A 20,413-nucleotide genomic window follows, 5' to 3' on the forward strand; every position below is an offset into this window, starting at 1 on the left:
TTTATGCGTTAGAGGGAGCAAGTGATATTGCTATCTCATTCTACCGCATGGCTCCGTCCCTTGGACTGGCCGGCGATGGCCCATTTACATTTTTCGCGATAGCCATAATGTCCCGACCACGGCCCGACCACGACTTCGTGGCTGCAAACGGAGATGGTTAAGAAAGGGAAACTTCTCCTTCAGTATACCTAAGGCGTTTTCAACCATTCTTCTTGTTTGTTTAAATGCTCTTAAGAATCGCATTACTGCTTCCGTTCTAGGTATTTGTATGGGGATGTTAGGCGTTATAAGCCACTTCTTCATACCATATCCGCTGTCTCCTAAAAGAAGAGCATTTGGAAATGGCCTCCAACCATTTTCCCACTGCTCTGCCAAAGAAGAACAACGCATAACTCTCGAGTCGTGGACTGAGCCCGGCCATCGTGCACTTGCATAAAAGAACTCCAAATTAGGGCCACAAACAACCATGGTATTTATTGAATGGTTACCTTTACGGTCCACGTACATATATACATTCTGCCGAGGGGAATCTATTGGTATTAACGATCCATCAATAATGCCACCAATTCTTGGAATGTTACCAATTTCCATAAATAATTGTGGGATTAAAAGTGTGTTCGCTGGCCAACGTACTTCGGTCCTAAATATTTGAGTGACTATCGCAGCGGTGACACGCCTTACACAACGATGGATTGTTGCCTTTGATACGCCGTGGTTGTCACCACTGACATGGTATTGTGACCCCGAACCCATCCAATGCAGCGTACACAGTATTTGTTGACATGGCGTCAAAGCTTTATTTTTTGTTGTGGGGTGATCAATAACTGCACCAATTTCATTTATTAAATATTCGACACTCGTTTTACTTATACGAAATTTTTCTTTGAACGCAAAGGCAGTGATGTCAAATGAAAAATTAATTCGTTCTTTATATATTCGTCTGTGTAGGAACTCATCTAAATCGCTATCACTGTCACTACTACTGCTTTCGAGGAGCGCCATTATATAACTAACAACAAAAACGCTACAATTGTAATCCAAATCTGACACAGCTTCGATCTCATGTCAAGAATTACCGACAATTCGACAAATATGTCGACTTAGAAAAATGCCTCTTTGTTTCACAAAATAATTGTCATTATATTAAAATATTGACAATTGTCACAAAACAGTTGTCATGTTTGTAAGCACTTCTATGTAAAATATTTTTGAAAATTGTCACTTGTCACCTGTCGCTAGACAATTGTCACCCAACAATTGTCGGATTGTCGCCAGACATATGTCACTGACAAATGTCAGGTTGGTGAAATAGGGGCCTGGTATTCCAGTGAGCCTTTCTAATTCCCCTTTTTAATAAAACTATATATTTTTAAGCGATTCATATCCAATACCGGGATCCCGGGATCCCGGTATTGATGAAGACAGTTTCGGTATTAATACCGGTATTGTGAGAAGTCCGGTATTTGGAAGCCCTACTGTCAAGTAGTCCTCGACCTCGACTCTGTAATAAGCCTTCAACATCAATGACTTTATTAAGTAATTCTTAAGAGCTGGAAAGGGTAAACTTAAAGCATCCTCAGGTAACTTGTTATATAAAAATTTGGCCAAGCCCGAGTCATAGCTCGTGGCTTTTAGTGTACCGCACGCATCGTTATATTTTACAGAGTTTGTTTGCTTGTTTTTAGATACACATTTTTTGATACACTGAGCATGACCATGCTCTTGGCCGGTTTTTAGGGTTCCGTAGCCAAATGGCAAAAAACGGAACCCTTATAGATTCGTCATGTCTGTCTGTCTGTCTGTCTGTCCGTCTGTCCATCTGTCCGTCTGTCTGTCCGTCCGTATGTCACAGCCAAACCCGCTTTTCTCCGAAACTATAAGAACTATACTGTTGAAACTTGGTAAGTAGATGTATTCTGTGAACCGCATTAAAATTTTCACACAAAAATAGAAAAAAAAAACAATAAATTTTTGGGGTTCCCCATACTTCAAACTGAAACCCAAACATTTTTTTTCATCAAACCCATACGTGTGGGGTATCTATGGATAGGTCTTCAAAAATGATATTGAGGTTTCTAATATCATTTTCCTCTAAACTGAATAGTTTGCGCGAGAGACACTTCCAAAGTGGTAAAATTTGTGTCCCCCCCTGTAACTTCTAAAATAAGAGAATAATAAAACTAAAAAAAATATATGATGTACATTACCAGGTAAACTTCCACCAAAAATTGGTTTGAACGAGATCTAGTAAGTAGTTTTTTTTTATACGTCATAAATCGCCTAAATACGTAACCCTTCATGGGCGAGTCCGACTCGCACTTGTCCGCTTTTTAGCTTCTATACGTTCAATATTGTCTTCGGTTACCGCGATAGTTACTCATGTAATAAAACTATTAAAACGGATTATATCGCATAAGTATATTGAATTTATACTACATCAAGATAGACAAAAGTAAATAAATTCAATATAGGTACGCTATATAATCCGTTTATAATAGTTTTATTTCTACGTTTAATTTACCGTGTCGTTAAGAGATTATTATTTGCATAGCCTGCATAAAAAGTACATCGCGGGTTACGACGGTAATTTGTATTTTGGGAAAGTATCCTATGAAACTCAGTGACACATTCATCTTCGATGTAATCATTTGCAAGTAAATATTTACGAAAAGCGAGCCATTGTATCCGACAACAACCTAGAAGATAATTTATCGCTAGTACCTATAAAACAAACTCGCTTCTCGCTGTCTGTCTGTATTGCTTAGATCTTTTAAACTACGCAACGGATTTTAATGCGGTTTTCTTTAATAGATAGAGTAATTCAAGAGGAAGGTTTATATATAATTTGTTAACCCGTGCAAAGCCGGGGCGGGTCGCTAGCAGGAATTATAGGAGTCAAAATGGCAAAACTACAGTGCAACGTTACATCGAAGCGCTCAGACTCGATAGGTCCTTAGTATTCTACGGTTCACCATTATAGCTCGGTATTATAAAGTGCTTCAATTTGAACTTTTAGAACTTATTATTTTGATTTGATTTTGTTTCTAGTTCCATACCATGTATATACATACATAGACTTAAATATTATATAGAACTGTTAAAAATTCAGAGTTCGTCGAAGCTAACAAAGTGAGAGAGTGTAAGCAAAATTAGTTTAAATCATATTTTATGGATGAATCCTTTTCGCTAAACTACGTCCAATTAATACTGAATTCAGTACGAGTTTTTGTAATTCAGTTTTTATAATGTACTTCTAATGCAATATATACCGCATTAATAGGTTAATATCTGGGAGACCGAGCTTTGCTCGGAAAACATACTCAAAAATGCGCGTTTTCCCAGAGATAAAACCTAGCTAGATCGATTTTTCGCCCCCGAAAACCCCCATATAGCAAATTTCATCGAAATAGTTAGAGCTGTTTCCGAGATCCCCGAAATATATAAATATACAAGAATTGCTCGTTCAAAGGTATTATGTGACTTTGTTATCTCTATACTATACGCCTCACTAACTCTATGTGCTTTATTGTGAACAAACAAAACACAACGACAGTGAATTCTTAATTTAAATTTTTACAGATAAACTCCAATAATAAATATGATTCTTACTGAACACATTGAGATAGTCCTTTGGTTGGCCCGTTCGAAATTTAAACTTATTAGCATTCAAGGTTGTATTTTGTAGATCTTTTTCTCACTCATACTTATAGTAGGCTATTCAGAAAAAAATTAATATCCCACAAGAGTAAGCAAGGAGAATTAAACTTTGTGTCAAGCACATAAGTCATAAATTGTAAATGCCAAAGTTGGAAGTAAGGATCTTTCTCGCTAAAACTACTTCCTTATATGAAATGACCAGTGTTAGCTAGTAACATTAACCCTAAGATCAGGCTGCAGTTGAAAAAGTAATAAAGATAAAGTTAAGTTGATAATTTTCCCGCTGTCCCGACAACTGTTTTAGTTGGGTATTGACAGGTCAGATGCCTGTTAGCTATAGTTTTCGCGAAAATCGCCAGGACAGAGGTGAAATTTTTTGTATGAAAACTTGCAACTTTACATGCATTTTTTAGCGAAACCACTGCACTCTAAAATGAAGTCAAAATCAGTCCATCGGCTCAATTTTTTGCAATCTTTCCAATGGTACCCGACACGATTCTTACAAATAAAAAATATTTTAAGCTGACCCCTTTCAACCCCCACATTTTCCCCTAATAAGTAAGCGGTTTTGACTTATTAGTAATGTTAGTGCTGGTAATTGCTATAACTGTTCCAAATTTCAGCTATCTGCGTCAAACGGTTTCTGAGAAAAACACATTTAACTGATTTGCAAGACCGATGTGATCCCATAAGTGTACCGCGAACAAAGTTTGTGCGGTACACTAAAAAGTTTGTGCGGTACACTAACAAAGTTTGTGCGGTACACTAAAAATGAATGCATTGCCCAACGAATGACTTTTGTACTTTACGGACACGAAATTTTCTACAGTTAAAATATTAATTTCTTTGAAAAGTTCTTTGAAAGAATTAGCTATCTCATACTCTACTACTCTACTTAGACATTGCGAAACAGTCCCTAAATAAAATATCTTATTCTAAAAGACCTCCGCGAGCTTTACCGGGTGCAAAGGTGCCCATCACCCACGCTCTCTGCACTTGTGGAGCCTCAGGCACGGACGCAGTTGGGCAACGATCTGACCATAATTGTGAAAATCGGGTTTCATACTTGTAACCGTCAGATTAAGAAAACGCGTACAAATAATTGTCAGATTAGTTATAAGAACAATTATGTCGACCAAACTAACCAAATCAACAATCTACAATAACGGTTTTTATTGCTGCCGCCGACCTCCCACCAACCAACCCCTTAATATTCAAGATTAAAAGTGGTTAAGGTAGGTAGGTTTTTTCGGGTAGCAAGATATGGATCCCCTTTTAGGCTCCCCTACCATAGAGGATCATTATACTGTCGCTCTAAGCTTATATTGTACTTACTTTCATCATCATCTTCCTCGCGTTGTCCCGGCATTTTTGCCACGGCTCATGGGAGCCTGGGGTCCGCTTGGCAACTAATCCCAGTAATTGGCGTGGGCACTAGTTTTTACGAAAGCGACTGCCATCTGACATTCCAACCCAGAGGGTAAACTAGGCCCGTATTGGGATTAGTCCGGTTTCCTCACGATGTTTTCCTTCACCGAAAAGCGACGTAAATATCAAATGATAATTCGTACATAAGTTCCGAAAAACTCATTGGTACGAGCCGGGGTTCGAACCCGCGACCTCCGGATTGCAAGTCACACGCTCTTACCGCTAGGCCACCAGCGCTTTTTTTGTATATTATATTGTACTTACTTTGCAGATACAAATGGGACTGTACGAGGAATATAAAATGCTAGACTGGATGAATATTGCTATTAGTATGGAGTTATTCGATCAACGTAAAGCGAATATAATCGCTGCTAGATGCAAGCGTGGTAAATATACTCAATTATTTAAAAACATTATTGCACAAAATAAACACTACAGTCACCTGCAATAATATGTTACACAACGAAGGCCGCAAAAATAAATATCTTTACACGATCTTATCTGTAGACCGTGTCACATATTATTGCAGCCTTCGAAGAGCATCTAACTAACATATTATTGCAGGTGGACTTAATGCCTTGAGGCATTTTCTTCCAGTCAAACGTATTTTAAAATATGCCTGTGTGGCGGCTCACCAAATGAGCTCTTAGATAAATTTAAACCTGAATATTTATGCACTACGATCGTTGCTTTTTACACGACATTGTTGCTCTGGCACGTGCCAAAGACGGGAGCTGGCGGCTGTACATAAAAGAAACGAAGGCTTTTGTTTAATAGAATAATATTAGTTCATCTCAGAAAACTTCAACTATCGTTGCCAAGCAGATATGCTCCCATAAGCTCCCATAAATCCGGATCAACGAGATGAAGATAATGATGATGTGTGTTTAACTATACTAAGTAATATATGCGATTATACATGATAGCGCTAAAATAGGCCTGATACCCCTTACTTAATCAGTAGGTAATAGTGTCTGTTTTACTAGAGATTGTAAAACTCTGTACCTAAACATTATAGTCTGTCAAGCAAAGTATGTCAGTAGCAATGTACAGCAAAGTGAAGTAGGGCAACACTCAAAGAGAGAGAGAGTTATATTGCGCTAAGAAAATCAGCAATGTACATTGAACCAAAACATGTAATTATCATAACCTCAAATATTTACGATCAACGAGCATAATTGTACATTGTAGGCACCTTGACTTTGCTTAAGTCCATGCACAATCTTATTTAACATATTGGTATTTGGGACCGTGCACGATGGCAGCGCCGCCTAGCGTTCGCAACGTGGTCGGCGCTGTCAAATAACGAGCGCAACAAAATAAAGATATTCCTTTAAAATATTCACTATAATATACTTAACAATGTGCGGAATCTATTCCTATTTAATGTTAAATACACTCGGTTTTTGCTTTAGTGAAAACAGTAAGAATTATCCGTGTATTTTATATTATTCGGTCAAATTTCTTCGTTGTTGTTTCGTTACAAATTCAATGAAAAAATGTATGTTTGACTATGTTTTGATGACTCACTTAGTGATCCTCTTCCTGGGGATACGTAGGTACGATGCTTGCAATTATAAAAACTTTGACCTTTTTCACAGGTTTTAATCAACACATTTTATGTTAAAAATGTATGTTCTCCCGCTTTAGGCACAATGTCTGTTGTGACACTTGTGACATTTGTGACAGACGACAGATAACCCTACGTGCCAAAAGTGTGCTTTTGACGGGCTTTCAATAACTAATATTACAATCACTTAATGTTGGTACACTGTATTAGCCATACTATTTTATTAATATACAAGAAAAACTCTGTGTTGACATAGACTAGATAAAATGTTTAGCCATTACGTTGTTAAGCCTGGAATAGTACTATATGATATAAAAGGCTAATGTCTAGCTCGGCGTTGAAAATATATAAAATTTAATATACTGTTTCGTCCAGTATTATTGCAGTTTACCACACAATAGCTATCGTGACCCATTTTTATCGTAAGTGTGATTATAAAGCTAAAATAACTAAGAAGTATGGGAATTGACAGAAACACTGTTACCAAACTTGTCAGTACCTATTGGCCACATCCAGCGCTGCGATCGTTTCGGCTTCCCCTACCACCCGCTTTGCTCGGAGCGAAATCTATCGCATGTAGCATGTACAACGGGGAGTCCTCCGAGGAAGGGATTGTATTAATCCCTGCCGCTTCTTTTTGCCATCGCCCTACGCGACAACATTATCATCTTCACCACTTAGATGGTTGGCAGTCCTCAACTGTGCGTTTCTCCAGAAACTTCCTGCCTCGCACAGCTAAACTATGGAATGAATTGTCGCCTGCGGTATTTCCGGACCGATACGACCTTCAAACCTTCAAGAAAAGAGCGTACTCCCATCTTGAAGGCCGGCAACGCACTAACAACTACACCAGAAGTTGCGGGTGTCCATGGGCGGCGGTAATCGCTTAACATCAGGTGATCCGTCTGCTCGTTTGCCTTCTATATATCATCTTTAAACGCAATTCTTGTATATTTATTTAGAGGGAGAGGGCTAAATGTGTGGGGCTATTGATAGCGGGTGGTGGGCATGGTACCTCGATGTATTACTTCACAGCCAAAATAGTAGGTATGCTACCAGTGCATGAAATCAGGGGCGGCTGGTAGCTATGTATTATGGGTGTTCACTCACAATAAAAAACAAAAACTAAACCTACACATTCAATTAACCGTCGCAAAGTACCTAGATGTCGGTTTCCGTCCACCCGGTCATTGAACTCTCTCATAGATTTTCGGTAGGTATTACGAATATCTTGACGACCGATAGACGCCAACTGCACTTCATTTTACAAATGGATATAATGTTTTTATTTCAATTTTATGAAAAGATGTGTTAAATTGTTAATAACACACCTGTTTCGCTCCAAACAAACTCACCGCACAGCCGTCGCTCGCGCCCGCGCCAAACACAAAACATATACTTACATAACACGAAAAACAAAATAAGCTAGTTACTTTTATCACATTCACACAACACAACCACGGTGTTTTTGCATATTGATCTGACTTAAAAAATATATAAGTTTTTGTTTTTGACTAACATTGCTACGAAAGTTCAAGGTCGTCCATAATTTAACTCGAGTCGATTTTGTAAACATTTTCACATTCTCACGTTAAATTCATTAATTTTTAAACACCTCACAACAAACAGATTATGTGCTTTAACTGTTTAAACTTTTGTTTCATTATTTAGAATGAAAAAAAGCCAAAATTGCATTCCCGCACATAATTTAAAATTGACTAAGGTTTGTTTAGAAACACGTGACAAAATCAACATGGCGCGCGGGACGCGCGCGCAAGGTCAACCGGGCTCGGAGCGCCGCACCGATTTTGCCTCTTCCCTCATAGAAAATCTTCCGTTTCACGTTCGGAGCTGTGGTGAAACTTCTCTTTCGCTCTTATTGAATTTCCTATTGATCGAATGTACTAAATCTTTTTCCATAGGAGCGCAATCCAAAGCGATCCGCTTCGCGCGTTACCTTTGATTTCTATGAAATTATAGGAGTACCTACGCCGTGTAGGTAGTGGTGAGCTGTCTATAAACTTATAATGAATAAAGGTTATTATTTAATTGGTATTGAGTTTTTTACGATCGATCTTAAATAGTAATATATTAAATAGGTACCATAATTTCATTTTGATTATATATGGGAGTGCACCGCACATGCGCTCCTTAAGGCGGGCCGCGCCTGCATGAAATAAACATTCGGACACGTTAACCATACTAGTGCCTACTATATTTCAGTACTAAATAATCAAAATAACTAAACGATCTTACGATGGAATCGGATTCAATTAAAATAAAAAGATCACATGAAATCGTTCAAATCTTTATTTAAGTCAAACTAAACCGGTTCCAACCCTACACCTCTGACCCGAGAAGATTTAACCCGGCAACAAACTCGGCGGGACACATCTTTTCAAAACAACACATAGTTTCTTTATTTTTACAAAAGTAAGCTTCTTAATGGCACATAAGAAATCAAAATAACACTTGGAATAAACACTTAGCGAAACGGTTAAAGAACGTTGGAATCTATAAACTTTCAGAATAATCCTTCAGGTATAAGCCTTCAGGAACGTAGCGAATTAGGCACGAGCTTGGCTAACGTCCGATCTCTAGCGCGGTCCGATCAAGAAGAAGGTACCAGCGGCGGAGCTAACTACTCCCGCCTCCAATTCAGGTTGGCAAACCTGCCTGACCAGTCTACCAACATAACGACAAAATTGCCTGCTCGTGCCTACGTTCACTCAAGATACACATCTTGACGTTCCAAAGCCTTCTACCTGTCATTTTAGTTCAACAATACGCCAATAGATGGTGGCGTTATTCACTACGCAACTTTATTATTTCGTTACAAGCAAATAATACGTAGCCAAACATTGCTAATCGACTTTATACAGGCGTCTAACTATGAACTGTAATGCTGCAATACGTCTTTCTGGTGTCTCGCTCCGACACGGCCGTCCTGCGCTACACACGTCCTCGTGTGTGGGTGTATGCATTTGATTCTGTAACAAAATACTCAGCACAGTATCTCATCGCTCGGTCATTCCTGACTTTTGGTCTCACTCAAATTACTATTAAAATCAAACTTTGTTATCAATCAAACCAGAAAAAATAATTGTTCTAAATTACTTTAACAATCCTCAATTCTCTAGTCAAAAATAGTCCATCGAGCAGCGACTAAATAAAAATATTCGTCAGTAATCATCGCCGCTATCTAACGGATACACTCCAATAATCATCGCCTCCATCTGGCGGATACTCTCAAATTTATGTGAAAACAGAACAATCATCAAAAACACAAATCACAACAGCTCTAATTCATTGCTCGACAGTAGCACTACTATTATCGTCAATATCAATTTACGGGGAAATTATCTGGCATTAAAAAATAAATTGGTCATATGTGATCTAATTTTTTCTAAGACATCTAAAAATAAATAACATTCTGAATTGATAGTTCCAATTTTACTCATATGAACACAGTACATAAACGGGAATTCATTTTTAACAAAACAACACCAGTCCTTCGGTGCATTGCCAGTCCTTCGGCAGATACCAGACCCTCGTCAGAAGTAACCATCTCAGCCGCGTAAGTGCAACTCCTCGCAAAGAGCATTCTGCACATAAAAAGCAGACCACGTGCACCTCTTACATGCTCCGGCACTTCTGATGCGGTCACTAAACAATACCCAATCCATCGGGCATACTTTCAGTCTATCGAAAGCAAAACAGTATTGCCCAGTCCATCGGGCGTGCCTTTAGTCCATCAAAAGCAAAACAGTAGTGCCCAGTCCATCGGGCGTACTCTCAGTCCTTCGAAAGTACAAGCTTTCAGTCCATCGAAAGCACAAAAAAAATGTTAAGAGTGAATCCCGAAAAGAAAATAAACACAGGCGTTACAATCATGTAACTCAGAATTACTGACACTATCTGCGTCAACTGATTGACTGAAACTGAACTTTAGGTACTGATCAAAATAACTGAAAATCGCTTTTTACTTTAGCTTTTACAACAGAAACTCGCTCAAGAGTTCTAAACAGATGTAAGACATCTCAAAATAATCCCAACGAAATGGGAACTGCTCACCAGCTTAATAAAGTATGATGCACGTGACCAAGTCAAAGGTGGTGGTGGTGAGGTCCAACCCAAGCACAGAGGCTGATCCTTTCCGCTTGCCGTTGCCGTTGCTGCGGCAGATTGCGAGAGACACGATGTGGTTCAACATAGCTGGCTGTTACTGAAATCATCATTTGCACGGTATCAGGTTTATCATGTATGCAGGCTAAACTCAAAAGGTTTATGAAATGCAAGGTAGCAGACACAAAAATCATGTTTCCAATGTATACGGGACTTCAAAAATCTCAGAATAAAATTTAAACTTCAATGAGTGCGTTTTGATTCATTCTATGAACAAACAAACACGTGTTCCAAAAATAAGTAACACGGTAAATGGGCCAATAAGAAAAGTGACAGCTATTAGTTACGTTCGACTGTTATGCTTCGCCATTACACTCAAAATAAAATTCACTAATAAACAATTAGAACGAAACCTGTCCTTTTATTTCCAAATCTCCAGCATAGAAGATACTGCACAGCTGCTTCTGTGTCACGGGCGTAATGGTGTCTGCAAGTTCGCTCGGCTCTGGCTGCAGGACACTGTAACATTAATTTTCATATGCGTAGCTCATGTTTCCATAGTATGCACTATTTGTGATCTATCACGGCATTACGAGCAGTAATTTGTCGCAATTTTATTAATTACTACACGTTACAGGGTAAAGATTACATAATCCTATGCATTGGCAAATCAGCAGGATCAATTTCTAACGGTGCATTGTATTTTCATGAAAAAAAAATATATTTTTTGAGGGTTGATGCACAAGTGAGCGATGAAATAATATCACGTCGCGACAGCCAATATTTGATTTTAATTGACAATATGGATTTCACATCAAAATAACTTAAGATCACTTTGATTTAAATGGATTTTAAAAATTAATTGTATTTTCATGAAAAATCAATTATTGAGGGTAGATTCACAAGTGAGCCATGAATAATATCACGTTGCGACATCCAATATTTGATTTTAATTAACAATATGGATTTCATACCAAAACAACTTAAGATCACTTAGATTTAAATGGATTTTAAAAATTAATTGTATGTTCAAATCAATTATTGAGGGTAGATTCACAAGTGAGCGATGAAATAATATCACGTCGTGATAGCTAATACTTGGTTTTAATTAACAGTATGGATTTCAAATCAAAATAACTCAAGATCGCTTTGATTTAAATGGATTACAAAAATTAATTATAAAGAAACGTGGCGATACCAGAGATGACGTCACGTCACGACCAGTCTGTTCGACAGCCCCAATCATAATTCACAATTTCACAATAATTCTCACCAAATAACAATGAATTGCACTCACCTTTCAATGAAGGTTAGACACGTGAGCTTACCATTTACCACGTGTCCAGATTATGGAATGCAGGTCACCGAATACAGACCGGAAATACACCTGCGCTCCCACGTGGCTGTATAAGCAATACATGAGGATCGAAATATTCAAAATCCCAACTTCTGATGTCGAAGAGGGAGAAGGGCTAATTGTGTGGGGCTATTGGTAGCGGGTGGTGGGCATGGTACCTCGATGTATTACTTCACAGCCAAAATAGTAGGTATGCTACCAGTGCATGAAATAAACATTCGGACACGTTAACCATACTAGTGCCTACTATATTTCAGTACTAAATAATCAAAATAACTAAACGATCTTACGATGGAATCGGATTCAATTAAAATAAAAAGATCACATGAAATCGTTCAAATCTTTATTTAAGTCAAACTAAACCGGTTCCAACCCTACACCTCTGACCCGAGAAGATTTAACCCGGCAACAAACTCGGCGGGACACATCTTTTCAAAACAACACATAGTTTCTTTATTTTTACAATAGTAAGCTTCTTAGTGGCACATAAGAAATCAAAATAACACTTGGAATAAACACTTAGCGAAACGGTTAAAGAACGTTGGAATCTATAAACTTTCAGAATAATCCTTCAGGTATAAGCCTTCAGGAACGTAGCGAATTAGGCACGAGCTTGGCTAACGTCCGATCTCTAGCGCGGTCCGATCAAGAAGAAGGTACCAGCGGCGGAGCTAACTACTCCCGCCTCCAATTCAGGTTGGCAAACCTGCCTGACCAGTCTACCAACATACCGACAAAATTGCCTGCTCGTGCCTACGTTCACTCAAGATACACATCTTGGCGTTCCAAAGCCTTCTACCTGTCATTTTAGTTCAACAATACGCCAATAGATGGTGGCGTTATTCACTACGCAACTTTATTATTTCGTTACAAGCAAATAATACGTAGCCAAACATTGCTAATCGACTTTATACAGGCGTCTAACTATGAACTTTAATGCTGCAATACGTCTTTCTGGTGTCTCGCTCCGACGTATATATATATACGTATATGTATATACCTTTAAACGAGCAAATCTCGTATATTTTTTTATATAGGTACTGACTACTGATATATTTTGAGGATCTCGGAAACGGCTCTAATGATTTCGATCGAAAGTCGATGTCTCTCTGATCTGATCTTATCTCTGGGAAAACGCGCATTTTTGAGTATTTATATGTTTTCTGAGCAAAGCTCGGTCTCCCAGATATTTGGTATTTAATGGTGATAGCAGAAATTTATTTTGAAATAGCAACGATTCAGAATGTAAACAAACATGATGGCTGTCATTCATTCCACAGATGAGTCTAGTATTGTTTAGTTATTATCGTTATGTATTTCCTACATAAGACTACTTGGCAGCCAAAACCGAATCAATATTGCTGTTAATAAATTAACTAGCCAAATTAAAGGCAAATAATTCTTATTAGATAACAATACTTACCATTTTATTACAAAACAATAGTCTTGCAACGAACAAATCACATAAAGTATCATCTCATACTACTACATTTTTTGAATTCTTCTGAAATTGTTATGAAACCAATGATTCTACTATTAAAATAGCATTAGGTATTTTAAATTACTAAGCACTGTAAGGAAGATAGTAAATAATCTGTAGTGGGTGCGCTACGCGTACACTCACACTCCCTTAGTTTAGCCCCATATAAGCTTTTACATGACGTTATTCAAGACATTATAGATCGATACTCCAAGCAAGTTGTTTCATTTAACGTCCCACATCACATGGCGACCCTGCCAGTGCGGCCCTGTGCTGCACTGGCGGCGCGCCGCGCCAGCCAATTAAGAAGAAACATCAAGATGAAAAATAAAAATAAATCAATTATTTAATGGACAAATGTGCGAAATATAAATAAAAGTGATATTGACAATTTGACAGTGTTGCAAAGTGGACAGTTTAAAATTTAACAACTATTATTATAAAATACGTCAGACTATATTATGAACATTTTTGGTGAATTGGTATGGTGTGGAACTTAATAGAAATAAATATAGTGTTATACTAAAAAAAAGTGCCAATAGATACGTTCGACTAAATAAATAAAATTTACCTTCCAGAAATGACTAAAAATATATAAAAATAAATAAATGCGTGAGTACGTTTTGGACAGTTTTCAATTAATAAACTATAGATAAATAAACAAGAGGAAATTAACAAAATTCTGGCTGTAAAAATGACAAAATATATAAAAATGGACTTGTTTCAAACTCATTTCAAAGCAATGCGGGACTTATATCGTAAATAGTGATGGTGTTGGTATGCTGCTGGGCGTTGTTCGTGTCGTGAGGCCAAATGATGGGTGCTGGGAGAAATAAGAAGGATTGGCACGCAAGACGAAAAATTCAATATGTTATTGGATGATAAATTGGTTCATATAAGTACATATTTATAATATAATATTTCCATACAAAAAATCCCATTTTGTTCCGGGACAAGTATAATTATTTTAACGTGTACCTATAATGATTTTGATTAATGACCGTAAAGTTATATATGAAAGAGAAATAGGTTCTAATTAATAAGGTGTGCTTGATGACGAAACACTAATATGGTTAAAAGTTTGCTACATAATGATTTTATTTCTAAATGCCATTTTTTTTCTTTAATGAAAGCAAACCTATTTTTTATATTATGTTGATCGAAATTGTAATTTTAAATTTCAAATATGTTAATCCAATTTTATTTCAGTGTTACATAAGGTGTGTTTTAAAATTATTCCGAAAACATTGCACAAGTCACTTACAGGTAATTAAATTTCATCATCACTTACGAATAAGCACATTGGTCACGTTGCTACCACGATTGGTATGCGCCGTTTGTAATTTCAGCTCAAATTTCAAAGTAAACATTGTAGCATTGTGCATCGATATAGATCACTTAAATTTTGCCATACTTAATACATATTGTTAATTATAAAGACAGAACCCACTTTTAACCATATACTAAGATTATGATTAAGTTTAGTACCGGTACCGAGGTATAGTTTATAACTTTTAGTAGAAACTTAAACATGTTTTGTTATTTTGTGTGACTTATACTTAAATATTCTTTTTCTACTCCAGCACTTAAATGTGTCAATTAAATGACTGACAGTGATATCTAAAGCAATGTCATTTGAATGCTTTGTCTATAGGCTCATAAGATGACTGCTAGCAGTCATCTTATGAGTATAATACAACTGCTTTATTTTTTTTAAAGATACAAGTTCCGATCATCTTGATTGAAAGAGGTATGTTTTCATTTACAATAATAACTCTTTTTTTTTTAAATAATAACTCAATTTTTTTTAAATAATAACTCTTTTTTTTTAATAATAACTCTTTTTTTTTAATAATAACTCTTTTTTTTTTTTTTTTTTGGCTGCAGCTGTCATAGAAAAAGTAATGTATGCAACAGCTCATAATTGGTTCTTAAAATTCTCGGGTCTTTTTTTACAAAACTCGACTACGTCTCGTTTTGTAACTTCGACCCTTGAATTTTAAGAACCCTTATTATATCACTGTTGCATAAACTACTATATGTACCGGACTTGACATTTTATAAACACGGATCTGACGTATAAAACAAATAAGATATCACTATAGAGGTATAATTATGGCTATGACTTTTTTTTTATTGAAGAATGTTATGTACTATAAGCGACGAAATTGTATTGAGTTAGATGGGATTTGGTACGTTTAAAAAGCGGCCAAGTGCGAGTCGGACTCGCCCATGAAGGGTTCCGTATTTATGCGAATTATGACGTATTAAAAAAAAACTACTTACTAGATCTCGTTCAAACCAAGCGCTGGTGGCCTAGCGGTAAGAGCGTGCGACTTGCAATCCGGAGGTCGCGGGTTCGAACCCCGGCTCGTACCAATGAGTTTTTCGGAACTTATGTACGAAATATCATTTGATGTTTACCAGTCGCTTTTCGGTGAAGGAAAACATCGTGAGGAAACCGGACTAATCCCAATACGGGCCTAGTTTACCCTCTGGGTTGGAAGGTCAGATGGCAGTCGCTTTCGTAAAACTAGTGCCCACGCCAATTACTGGGATTAGTTGCCAAGCGGACCCCAGGCTCCCATGAGCCGTGGCAAAAATGCCGGGACAACGCGAGGAAGATGAAGATGATGATGTACTATAAGCGACGAAATTGTATTGAGTTAGATGGGATTTGGTACGTTTAAAAAGCGGCCAAGTGCGAGTCGGACGTATTAAAAAAAAACTACTTACTAGATCTCGTTCAAACCAATTTTCGGTGGAAGTTTACATGGTAATGTATATCATATATTTTTTTTAGTTTTATCATTCTATTATTTTAGAAGTTACGGGGGGGGGGGACACACATTTTACCACTTTGGAAGTGTCTCTCGCGCAAACTATTCAGTTTAGAAAAAAATGATATTAGAAACCTCAATATCATTTTTGAAGACCTATCCATAGATACCCCACACGTATGGGTTTGATGAAAAAAAAATTTTTGAGTTTCAGTTCGAAGTATGGGGAACCCCAAAAATTTATTGTTTTTTTTCTATTTTTGTGTGAAAATCTTAATGCGGTTCACAGAATACATCTACTTACCAAGTTTCAACAGTATAGTTCTTATAGTTTCGGAGAAAAGTGACTGTGACATACGGACGGACAGACGGACAGACAGACAGACATGACGATTCTATAAGGGTTCCGTTTTTTGCCATTTGGCTACGGAACCCTAAAAAGTAAAGATTTATAATGTTGGATTTTTGGGGTTGAATTTTAAGGTTCGTAAAAATGTTTGTAACTGTGTGTCTATAGGTAATATTGTTGTGTAAGTTATAGAAATGCGTAGTTAGAAGGTGAAATATACGTCAGTTTGGTTTTAGGGTGATTCATTTGGATTTGTTTGGTATTAGTTAGTGCGTTAGCACTGTTTGAGTAAACTGACGCAGATAAGTTTTTCAAAGAGCGATTAGCCTGATCAACTAAGAGTTGTTGAAATTCTTAATTCTTGTTATGTGAAAGTTTTCATGGTGTGTTATGTGGTTGATTTTTGAATGTGTTTCTTTTTGTGACAGTGAAATATGAAAGAAAATGAATAGAAATAAGTATAAGTATTTTGTCTGAGTACCCACAACACAAGCTTTCTTGAGCTTACCGTGGGGCTTAGTCAATTTGTGTAATAATGTCCTATAATATTTATTTATTTATTTATTTATTATTTATATATACCTATCGCATCTTCGGTGGCCCGAGAGGCGGCCTTGAGCGGTTAGGTTAGCAAGGGTACGCCAGGTTACAAGGCAGGCACGAAATCCTTGGAGGTCAGACCATGATTCGGTCGAGTATCAATTGTGGAGACACCTTGGACACATGGAAGGTTATGATGTAAGGAAGTGTTAAAAGAACTGCCTGAATGTGAATATAAATATATTTATGGAGCGCGCGCAAAAATAAAATATCCTTGTATCCTGAGCCAAATAAATAATTATAGTAAGGTCGGCCGACGACAAAGGTAAATGCGTTGTGTACCCTTGCCGTAAAAGAGATGCACGCTTTAGATGCACACTTTATGAAATAATTTAGTAAAAATATGTAAATGATGGAAGTACTGACGTGTTAAACTAGTGAGTATAGGTATACCTAAATGAAATGAACTTAAAAATAAATGCTTGCAAGAACCATGATATGACAAAATAAATTAATGAAAAAGAAACTAGGTACGTAAAATAACCAACATGGACAATTATCTATATATATATAAATGCAAGTGTCCTGACTGACTGACTGACTGACTGACTGACTGACTGACTGACTGACTGACTGACTGACTGACTGACTGACTGATTCATCAACGCAGAGCCGAAACTACAAAAGCTAGAAAGTTGAAATTTGCACACTAGGTTGCATTTGTAAAGTGTACAAGAGATAAGAAGCGATTTTGAAAAATTCAACCCCTAAGGGGGTTAAAAAGGGGATGAAAGGTTGTATGGGGTTCAAGATTTATTTTAAGCTAGGAATTTGAAACTTTGTAAAAATATATTATATTAAAAAATAAGAAAACTAATTTCAGCGTTTTCGAAAATTCATCCCCCAAGGTGGTGAAAAAGGGGTTGAAAGTTTGTATGGAGATCAAACATTTTTGTGAGTGTGTGACTTTAAACTTTGTATATGGGTATATTATTATAAGACAGGAAAAGTAATTTCAGCGTTTCTGAAAATTCATCCCCTAACAGGGTTAAAAAGGGGTTGAAAGTTTGAATCCATTACAAATGCTTTGAAACTTCTTAGAAAGGCATAATAGCCGATTACAAAAAAAAGTAATTGCGACGTTTTAGAAAATTCAACCCTTAGGGGTTAAAAAGGGTATGAAACTTTGTCTTGGGGTGCAAATTTTATTTTAAGCTAGGACCTTGAAACTTTGCAAAAAGGTATTAAATTAAAAAAAAAAGAAAACTAATTTCAGCGTTTTTAAAAATTCATCCCCCGAGGTGGTGAAAAAGGGGTTGAAAGTTTGTACGGAGATCAAATATTATTGAGAGTGCGGGACTTGAGTCTTTGTATAAAGCCATAATATTAAAACTCAAGAAAAGTAATTTCAGCGTTTTTAAAAATTCATCCCTTAAAAGGGTTAAAAAGGGGATGAAAGGTTGTATGGGGTTCAAGATTTATTTTAAGCTAGGAATTTGAAACTCTGTAAAAATGTATTATATAAAAAAATAAGAAAACTAATTTCAGCGTTTTCGAAAATTCATCCCCCAAGGTGGTGAAAAAGGGGTTGAAAGTTTGTATGGAGATCAAACATTTTTGTGAGTGTGTGACTTTAAACTTTGTATATGGGTATATTATTATAAGACAGGAAAAGTAATTTCAGCGTTTCTGAAAATTCATCCCCTAACAGGGTTAAAAAGGGGTTGAAAGTTTGAATCCATTACAAATGCTTTGAAACTTCTTAGAAAGGCATAATAGCCGATTACAAAAAAAAGTAATTGCGACGTTTTAGAAAATTCAACCCTTAGGGGTTAAAAAGGGTATGAAACTTTGTCTTGGGGTGCAAATTTTATTTTAAGCTAGGACCTTGAAACTTTGCAAAAAGGTATTAAATTAAAAAAAAAAGAAAACTAATTTCAGCGTTTTTAAAAATTCATCACCCGAGGTGGTGAAAAAGGGATTGAAAGTTTGTACGGAGATCAAATATTATTGAGAGTGCGGGACTTGAGTCTTTGTATAAAGCCATATTTAATAAAACTCAAGAAAAGTAATTTCAGCGTTTTTAAAAATTCATCCCTTAAAAGGGTTAAAAAGGGGATGAAAGGTTGTATGGGGTTCAAGATTTATTTTAAGCTAGGAATTTGAAACTCTGTAAAAATGTATTATATTAAAAAATAAGAAAACTGATTTCAGCGTTTTCGAAAATTCATCCCTCAAGGTGGTGAAAAAGGGGTTGAAAGTTTGTATGGAGATCAAATATTTTTGTGAGTGTGTGACTTTAAACTTTGTATATGGGTATATTATTATAAGACAGGAAAAGTAATTTCAGCGTTTTTAAAAATTCATCTCCTAACAGGGTTAAAAAGGGGTTGAAAGTTTGAATCCATTACAAATGCTTTGAAACTTTTTAGAAAGGCATAATAGCCGATTGCAAAAAAAAGGAATTGCGACGTTTTAGGAAATTCAACCACTAAGGGGGTAAAAAAGGGGATGAAACTTTGTCTTGGGGTGCAAATTTTATTGTAAGCTAAGACCTTGAAACTTCGCAAAAAGGTATTAAATTAAAAAACAACAAAACAAATTTCAGTGTTTGCAAAAATTCATCCTCCGAGTTGGTGAAAAAGGGGTTGAAAGTTTGTACGAAGATCAAATATGTTTTAGATTGCGGGACTTGAATCTTTGTATAAAGCCATATTATTAATTCTCAAGAAAAGTAATTTCAGCGTTTTCAAAAATTCATCCCTTAAAAGGGTTAAAAAGGGGTTGAAAGATTGTATAGGGTTTATATTTTATTTTAACCTACGAATTTGTAAATTCGTAAAAAGTTATTTCATTAAAAGAGAAGAAAACTTTTGTTAGCGTTTTTCAAAATTCAACATTTAAGGTGGTGAAAAAGGGGTTGAAAATTTGTATGGAGGTCAATCTTTTTTGTAAGTACGGGACTTGAATCTTTGTATAATGACATATTATTAGAATACGAGAAAACTAATTTCAGCGTTTTTAAAAATTAATACCCTATAAGGGTCCAAAAGGGGTTGAAAGTTTGTATAGGGTTCAAATTTTATTTAAAGCTAGGAACTTGAAACTTCGTAAAAAGGTATTTTAT

At 36.5% G+C, this 20,413-nt stretch overlaps 1 long non-coding RNA gene across 1 annotated transcript in view; it reads right to left on the minus strand.

Moving 5' to 3' along the window:
- The window catches only part of LOC134662864 (uncharacterized), a 91,089-nt gene extending 74,489 nt beyond the window's left edge, over positions 1–16,600 (minus strand). Inside the window, exon 1 of the long non-coding RNA XR_010098096.1 lies at positions 16,332–16,600. This is a non-coding gene — a long non-coding RNA (uncharacterized LOC134662864). The remainder of the gene's footprint in view (positions 1–16,331) is intronic.
- Between the last annotated feature and the right edge of the window lie 3,813 nt (positions 16,601–20,413).

Source organism: Cydia amplana, chromosome 3, assembly GCF_948474715.1.
Source record: "Cydia amplana chromosome 3, ilCydAmpl1.1, whole genome shotgun sequence".
In the NCBI taxonomy this organism is placed as follows: Eukaryota; Metazoa; Arthropoda; class Insecta; order Lepidoptera; family Tortricidae; genus Cydia; species Cydia amplana.